Source organism: Chlorocebus sabaeus, chromosome 25 (assembly GCF_047675955.1).
Source record: "Chlorocebus sabaeus isolate Y175 chromosome 25, mChlSab1.0.hap1, whole genome shotgun sequence".
Classification (NCBI taxonomy): domain Eukaryota; kingdom Metazoa; phylum Chordata; class Mammalia; order Primates; family Cercopithecidae; genus Chlorocebus; species Chlorocebus sabaeus.
Window position 1 is genome coordinate 84640517 of NC_132928.1, and position 9282 is coordinate 84649798.

Sequence of the window (9282 nt, forward strand, 5' to 3'; positions counted from 1 at the left end):
CACACACTATTAGATGTTACTCATGGGGGTGGGGACCAGAGCTTCCCTAGTGTGTCACACACTATTAGATGTTACTCTTGGGGGTGGGGACCAGAGCTTCCCTAGTGTGTCACACACTATTAGATGTTACTCTTGGGGGTGGGGACCAGAGCTTCCCTAGTGTGTCACACACTATTAGATGTTACTCTTGGGGGTGGGGACCAGAGCTTCCCTAGTGTGTCACACACTATTAGATGTTACTCTTGGGGGTGGGGACCAGAGCTTCCCTAGTGTGTCACACACTATTAGATGTTACTCTTGGGGGTGGGGACCAGAGCTTCCCTAGTGTGTCACACACTATTAGATGTTACTCTTGGGGGTGGGGACCAGAGCTTCCCTAGTGTGTCACACACTATTAGATGTTACTCTTGGGGGTGGGGACCAGAGCTTCCCTAGTGTGTCACACACTATTAGATGTTACTCTTGGGGGTGGGGACCAGAGCTTCCCTAGTGTGTCACACACTATTAGATGTTACTCTTGGGGGTGGGGACCAGAGCTTCCCTAGTGTGTCACACACTATTAGATGTTACTCATGGGGGTGGAAACCAGAGCTTCCCTAGTGTGTCACACGCTATTAAATGTTACTCTTGGGGGTGGGGACCAGAGCTTCCCTAGTGTGTCACACACTATTAGATGTTACTCTTGGGGGTGGGGACCAGAGCTTCCCTAGTGTGTCACACACTATTAGATGTTACTCATGGGGGTGGAAACCAGAGCTTCCCTAGTGTGTCACACGCTATTAAATGTTACTCTTGGGGGTGGGGACCAGAGCTTCCCTAGTGTGTCACACACTATTAGATGTTACTCATGGGGGTGGGGACCAGAGGTTCCCTAGTGTGTCACACGCTATTAGATGTTACTCTTGGGGGTGGGGACCAGAGCTTCCCTAGTGTGTCACACGCTATTAGAAATCCAAGTAAAATTCGATCTGGGCCACCTGCATTGCAACTTGATAGGAATCTTGATGGATCTTTTCTCACAGCCAAGGTCAAGTAATTATTATCTAGTAATGATTGCTTTTCATGTCTAGTTAACACACGTGACATGAATGGCTGGCAGGTTTTCCAACAGTGGAAAGCTTCTCTGCAAGAGACTTCCTCAAAATTGAAAAGCTGAATTTCCCTGAATTGAAAACTTTCTCGCAAAGAAAACTCCGGTCCCAGATGGCATCACCAGTAAATTCTGTCCGTCATTTAAGCAAGAAATAATACCCATCCTACAAAATACTCTTTTAGAAAGAGAGAGAGAATATTTGCAAATTCACTTTGTGAGGCCAGAATTACCCTGATACCAAAATCAGATGAAGACAGTAAGAAAAAAACCTAACACCAGTGTGACTCATGAATTTAAACACAAAAGTCCTTACCAAAATAGTCCATCATATCTAAAGGTATATAAAAAGGGTAATGCACTGTCATGGCCAAGTGAGATTTAACCCAGGAATACGGTGTTGGTTTAATATTCAAAAATCACCCTATGTCATTCATTCACCATTTTAACCACCTAAAAAAAAAACCATATGATCATATCAAAAAGCACATTAAATCCATACACCATCTATGATGAAAAACTCAGCAAACTAGAACTCTACGTGAACTTCCTCCACTTGATGAAGTGTATTTAGAAAACTCACAGCTAATACGAAATATTTAATGGAGAAAGACCAAACACTTTTCTTCCCATGATCAGGAACAAGGAAAGGGCACTTTTTTTTTTTTTTTTTTTTTTTTGAGATTCAATCTCACTCTGTCGCGCAGGCTGGAGTGCAGTGGTGCGATCTCGGCTCACTGCAAGCTCCGCCTCCCAGGTTCAAGCAATTCTCCTGCCTCAGCCTCCCGAGTAACTGGGACCACGTCCGGCTAATTTTTGTGTTTTTAGTAGAGATGGGGTTTCACCGTGTTGGCCAAGCTGGTCTCGAAGTCCTCACCTTGTGATCTACCTGCCTCGGCCTCCCAAAGTGAGCCACTGCGCCCAGCCAGAACGGGCACTATATTCACCTTTGTACTGGAGGTCCTATAGCAAGAAAAAGAAATAAAAGTCATTCCAATTAGGAAAAAAAAAAAAAAAGTTTTGCAAATTGACTTGTTTATAAATAAAGAGAATCTGAAGGAATCTACCAAATGCTACTAGAACTAGTGAGTTTAGCAAGGTCACAGGATACAAGGTCAGTATACAAAAAACAGCATTTGTGAATACTAGCAATGGATAATTGGAAAATGAAATTTCAAATTCATGAATAAATGAAATTTATTTCACTTACAATAGCTTATAAATTGGAATGCTTATACATTTAACAAAATATGTGCAAACCTGTACACTGAAATCTATAACATATTACTGAAATAATGGAGAACTAAATAACTGAGAGATATAGTCTGTTCATGGATCGGAAGACGGAATATTGTTAAGATGTTAGTTCTCCCCAAATTGATCCATAGATCTAACACAATTCCAATTGTAATTTTAGTACTTTTTTAAAGAAGTTAACAGGTTCTGTTCCCAGCTACTCTGGAGGCTAAGGCAAGAGGATCCCTTGAGCCCAGGAGTTCAAGGCTGGCCTATACTACATAGCAAGATCCTGTCTAAGAAACGCAGAGATAAATAAATTAACAGGTTAAAAATTTTAAATTTGTGGCTGGGTGCGGTGGCTCACGCCTGTCATCCCAGCACTTTGGGAGGCCAAGGAAGGCGGATCATGAGGTCAGGAGACCAAGACCATCCTGGCTAACATGGTGAAACCCCGTCTCTACTAAAAAACAAAAAATTAGCCGGTCGTGGTGGCAGCACGCACCTGTAGTCCCAGCTACTCGGGAGGCTGAGGCAGGAGAATGGCATGAACCTGGGAGGTGGAGCTTGCAGTGAGCCGAGATCACGCCACTGCACTCCAGCCTGGGTGACAGAGTGAGACTCTGTCTCAAAAAAAAAATTAAATTAAAATTTAAAATGTAAAATTTGTATGGAGATGCAAGTGACCGAGAAGAAAGCCAATGAAATTGTTAGAAAGAACAAAACTGGAGGACTTACGCTTCCTGATTTTAAGACTGAATTAATGCCACAGGCCAAGTATGGTGGATTATGCCTATAATCCAAGCACTTCGGGAGGCTGTGGCAGGAGGATCACTGGAGCCCAGGAGTACAAGGTTATAGTGAGCTATGATTGTGCCACTGCACTCCAGCCCGGGTGACAGAAAGAGACCCTGTCTCAAAAGAAACAAAAAGAGAGATATTGAATTACCAATAATTAGTTGAGACACTGCAATTTTTCTAAATTTTCAATGATAAAAAACAAATTTGAGTCAACCATGTTAGGGGAATTATCTTTTCATTATCCCAATAGAAAGTGATGTTGTATAATCATTGTCTTATGAAACAGTGATCAAAGTATGCAGCTGAAACAATGTATCATTGAGCTCTCAGTATGGATACTAATAAGTAATTTTTCTGGATTTTGGGATATTTATGGGTTTTATTTTTCAGCTTTTAAAAAATTGTAATTTGAGGCTGGGTGCGATGGCTCACGCTTGTAATTCCAGCACTTTGGGGGGTTGAGGCAGAAGGATCACTTGAACTCGCGAGTTCCAGACTGCCGTGAGCTATGATCACACCCCTACACTCCAGCCTGTGTAACAGCGAGGCCCTGTCTCAAAGAAAAAGGAAAGAAAAAAGGGAAGAAACAACATGATTATCTCAATAAATACAGAAAAGGCCTTTAGCATTCTTTCATGGTTAAAAGCAAAACTCTCAGTAAACTAGGAATAGAAGAGCTTCCTCCACATAATAAAAGGCATTTATGACAAAGCTGCAGCTAACATCATAGTGGTAAAAAGACTAAAAGCTTCACCCTTAAATCAGCAACAAGACGAGGATGCTTACCTTCCCACTGCTATTCAACACAGTACTGGAAGTTCTAACCAGAGAAATTAGACAAGAAAAACATAAAAGGCATCTGCTGTCGTTTTAATGTGTCCCCCAAAAAGCTTGTGTTAGAAATTTCATCTCCAATGTGGTCGTGTTGGGAGATGTTTAGGTCTTAAGGGCCCCAACTCCATGAATGAATTCAGGCCAATTATAAAAGGTCTTGAGTCTGCAAATCGAACTCGCTCTTGCTCACCTTTTCTTTGCCCTTCCACTGTGGGATGATGCAGCAAGAAGCCAGACGCCAGCCCCCAAGTCGTGGACTCACCAGGCTCCAAAACTATGAGCCAATAAATTTCTGTTCATTATAAAACACCCAGTTTGTGGTATACATTACAGCAGCACAAAACAGACTAAGACGGCATCCAAACTGGAGAGAAAGAAGTAACACGATTCACAGATGACATGTTCCTATGTATAGAAAGACCCAAAAGTTCACAAGAAAGCTACTCTAGCTGGTAAATGAATTCAGCAAAGTTGCAGGGTACAAGGTACAAGATAAATACACAAAAAAAAACAGTTGTTTCTATATAACAGCAATTAACAATCCGAAAAGGATATTAAGAAGTCAATTCCAATTACCATCATATCTAAAGTAATAAAATACCTAGGAATAGATGTAGCCAAGGAGGTGAAAGACTTGTACGTTAAAAACTACAAGGCCGAGTGTGGTGGCTCACACGTGTAATCCCAGCACTTTGTGAGGCCAAGGTGGGCGGATCACGTGAGGTTGGGAGTTGAAGACCAGCCTGGCCAACATGGAGAAACCCCATGTCTACTAAAAAAAAAAAGAATACAAAATTAGCTGGGTGTGGTGGTGCACGCCTGTAATCCCAGCTTCTCAGGTGACTGAGGCAGGAGAATCGCTTGAACCTGGGAGGCAGAGGTTGCAGTGAGCCAAGATCGTGCTACTGCACTCCAGCCTGGACAACGAGCAAAACTCTGTTTCAAAACAAAAACAAAACTACAAAACTTTTGTTGACGACTGCTGTGATAGCTTGGTTCTTGTCTTCTTGGTTTAAAAGAATTTAAACAGACACACAACAAAAGAGGTGCAGTGTAATGTATTGCAAAAAATAAAAAAGAATATTTTGGAAGTTAGTTGCAGAATAGACAGTACACCCTGAAAGAGAGAGAAAATTCAGGGCGGGCTGCTCCTAAGGGCGAGATAGCAAAGACTGGCACTAGGGAGACTCCTTGATGGGAGTCTTCCTTGATTATTCATAAGGAGATGGGAAGAGGTGTTGCTAGGAAGCGTGTTCTGAGTGGTCTTCTGGGTGCACAGCAGCTGCACATGCTTGTCCGTACATCGCATGTCTCATTAGCATCTCAATCTCCACTCAGGAGTGTGTGTTTTACTATTATAATGGGCAAAGGGTCGGTTTGAGGACAGGTAAAATCAAAACGCACCTGCCCTCTAGAAGGGAAAGCCCCACTGAAGAGAGCTTTGCTCGAATGAGCTCAATTGCAGCGCAAATGCTGAGGCTTATTGGATTGACTGTGTGGTCACCAGGGCTGCTGCGTCCGAAGAATGTGGCCACTTCCTTGACTACCTGCCTCTCCTGCCTCACTTAGATGGAAGGAGACTTGAATCAGTGGAAAGCTAACCCACGTTTATGCACAAAATGACAGTAGTGTTAAGATGTCAGTACCATCCAAGTTACAGGTTCAATGTGATCCCTATCAAAATTTCAACAGCCTTTCAGCGCAAGAATGGAAAAGTCAGTTTTCAAATTTATATGGCATTACAAGAGGACCCGAATAGCCAAAACCACCTTGAAAAAGTTGGAGGACTCACACTTCCCAATTTCAAAACTTTCTGCAGAGATGCAGTAGCCAAATCAGTGTGGTACCGTTATAAGGATAGACATATAGACCAGTGGAATAGAATTAACACTCCAGAAATAAACCCACACATCTTTGGCTAGTTTATTTTTTGCGGGTATGTCAAGTCTGATGAATGACCTAAATACAGGCTAAATCCATAAAACTCTGAAGAAAACATAAAAATAAATCTCCATAAATGTGGATTTAGCAATGGATTCTTAGATATGACATCAAAAGCATAAATAATAATACATAGGTAAATTACATGTCATCCAGGTTTTTTTAACTGTGCATTAAAGAACATTATCAAGAAAATGAAAAAACCCAAAGAATGTGAAGGAGTATTTGCAAATTTCATAATAATAAGGGTTGTGAAGAGCTTACTCAACAAAAAGGTAGACATATACAGAGTCATGAAGAGTATATGAAGAGCTTACTCAACAAAAAGGTAAACATATAACAGTCATGAAGAGTATATGAAGAGCTTACTCAACAAAAAGACAAACAATGGGCAAAGGACTTAAATACATGTTTATTCCAAGAAGATACACAAACGGCCAATAACTCATGAAAAGATGCTCTCACCATCATTGGTCATTAGGAAAATACAAACCCAAACCACAATGAGAATAATGGCATGATACATGCCACTCTGCATGAGTGAATCTTGAAACGATGTTATGCCAACTGAAACAAGCCGGATACAGATATTGTATGATTTCACTTACAGGAAATATCTATAATAGGCAAAATCAAAGAAACAAAATGTAAATTAGAAGTTACCAGAGGCTGGAGGAACAAGGAAATGGGGAGTTACCACGCGTTAGAGTGTTTCTGTTTGGGATGATAAAAAATTTTAGAAAACAGATGGTGGTGATGGAGAGTTGCATGACGTTGAATGTACTTAATGCCACTGAGTTGTACACTTAAAAATGGTTAAAATGGCAAATTTTATGTTACCTATATTTTAACACACACACAGACTGGCACTACCAAGTGTTGGTGAGGATATGAAACAATCAAATTATCATAGACAACTAGTGGGAATATGAAATGATTTGCTCACTTTGTTTTTTTTTTTTTTTTTTTTTTTTGAGACGGAGTCTCGCTCTGTCGCCCAGGCTGGAGTGCAGTGGCCGGATCTCAGCTCACTGCAAGCTCCGCCTCCCGGGTTCACGCCATTCTCCGGCCTCAGCCTCCCGAGTAGCTGGGACTACAGGCGCCCACCACCTCGCCCGGCTAGTTTTTTTTTGTATTTCTTAATAGAGACGGGGTTTCACCGTGTTAGCCAGGATAGTCTCGATCTCCTGACCTTGTGATCCGCCCGTCTCGGCCTCCCAAAGTGCTGGGATTACAGGCTTGAGCCACCGCGCCCGGCCTGATTTGCTCACTTTGGAAAACAGTTGGGCAGTTTCTTTTTTGGGGTGGGGAGATGGGAGTGGCGGAGTCTCACTCTGTTGCCAGGCTGGAGTGAGTGGCATGATCTCAGCTCACTGCAACCTCTACCTCCCGGGTTCAAGCGATTCTCGTGCCTCAGACTCCCGAGTAGCTGGGATTATAGGCACCCACCACGACGCCCAGCTAATTTTTTGTATTTTTAGTAGAGACAGGGTTTCACCATGTTGGTCAGGCTGGTCTCGAACTCCTGACCTCAGATGATTCGCCCGCCTCAGCCTCCCAGAGTGCTGGGATTACAAGCATGAGCCACCGTGCCCAGATGACTGTTTGTTTCTTTCTTTCTTTCCTTTCCTTCCTTCCTTCCTTCCTTCCTTCCTTCCTTCTTTCTTTCTTTGTTTCTTTTTTGAGACAGAGTCTTGCTCTGTTGCCCAGGCTGGAGTGCAATGGCGTGATCTCAGCTCACTGCAAGCTCCGCCTCCCAGGTTCACGCCATTCTCCTGCCTCAGCCTCCCGAGTAGCTGGGACTACAGGCGCCGCCACCACGCCCAGCTAATTGTTTTGTATTTTTAGTAGAGACGGGATTTCACCATGTTAGCCAGGATGGTCTCGATCTCCTGACCTCGCGATCCGCCCGTCTTGGCCTCCTAAAGTGCTGGGATTACAGACACGAGCCACCGCGCCCAGCCAGTTTCTTTCTTTTCTTTTCTTTTCTTTTTTTTTTTTTTTTTTGAGACAGAGTCCTGCTCTGTCGCCCAGGCTGGAGTTCAGTGGTGCAATCTTGGTTCACTGCAACCTCCGTCTCCCGGGTTCAAGTGATTCTCCTGCCTCAACCTCCTAAGTAGCTGGGACCACAGGCGCACACCACCACGCCCGGCTAATTTTTGTATTTTTAGTAGAGACGGGGTTTCACCATGTTGGTCAGGCTGATTTCGAACTCCTGACCTTGTGATCTGCCCGCCTCGGCCTCCCAAAGTGCTGGGATTACAGGCTTGAGCCACCGCGCCCAGCTGACAGTTTCTTATAAAGCTAAATATGCATCTATTGCATGACCCAGCAATTCCACAGCTGGGTTTTTACCTAAGAGAGACGACAACGTGTCCACACAAATGTTCATAGCAGCTTTATCCATAACAGCCAAAAACTGGAAACACTCCAACATCCATCACCGATACAAGAGACTACTTACTATCCAGCAATCAAAAAGAACCATCTATGGATACATGAGTGACACAGATGGACCTCGAAGTAATTATTCTGGGTGAAAGAAGCCAGAAGCAACAGAGGACACATCACCATCACGTGTTTCCGTTTATCTAAAGTTTTAGGAAATGCAAGATAATCCGTAGCAACAGAAACAGATCGGAGTTTCTCTGAGAGGCGAAGGATGGAAGGAGGATGAATATACATCGTTCAAAACTCATTGAGTTACATACTTTATTTTTTATTTTTCTTTCTTTCAGAGTCACTTGGAGAGTTGCATACTTTAAATGAATGCAGTTATGTACATAAGTCATACCTCAATAAAGTTGTTAAAAATATGTTCAGGCCAGGCGCAGTGGCTCATGCCTGTAATCCCAGCACTTTGGGAGGCTGAGCCAGGTGGCTTATCTGAGGTCAGGAGTTCCAGACCAGCCTGACCAACATAATGAAGCCCCGTCTCTACTAAAAATACAAAGAAAATTAGCCAGGTGTGGTGGTGCATGCCGGTAATCCCAGCTACTCGGGAGGCTGAGGCAGGAGAACCCAGAAGCGGGAGGTTGCAGTGAGTCGAGATCGCACCATTGCACTCCAGCCTGGGCTACAAGAGCAAAACTCAGTCTCAAAAAAAAAAAGAAATATATATATATATATATACACACACACACACACACACTTGAAATATATACATATATACTTGGAATATATGTATATTTGGAATTTTATAAATGTGGAATATATATATGTTCAGTTTGTAGCCTTATGGGATCTCAAAATAATATGATGGCCAAGGGAACCCCTACTATATGACAGAATACCTTATTTCCTTTCACTGTTTTTGCTTAATTGGGTTAGAAAAAAATTCTGGCGACCTCCAAGTACGAGCCCTCATTTGTGGAAGACCT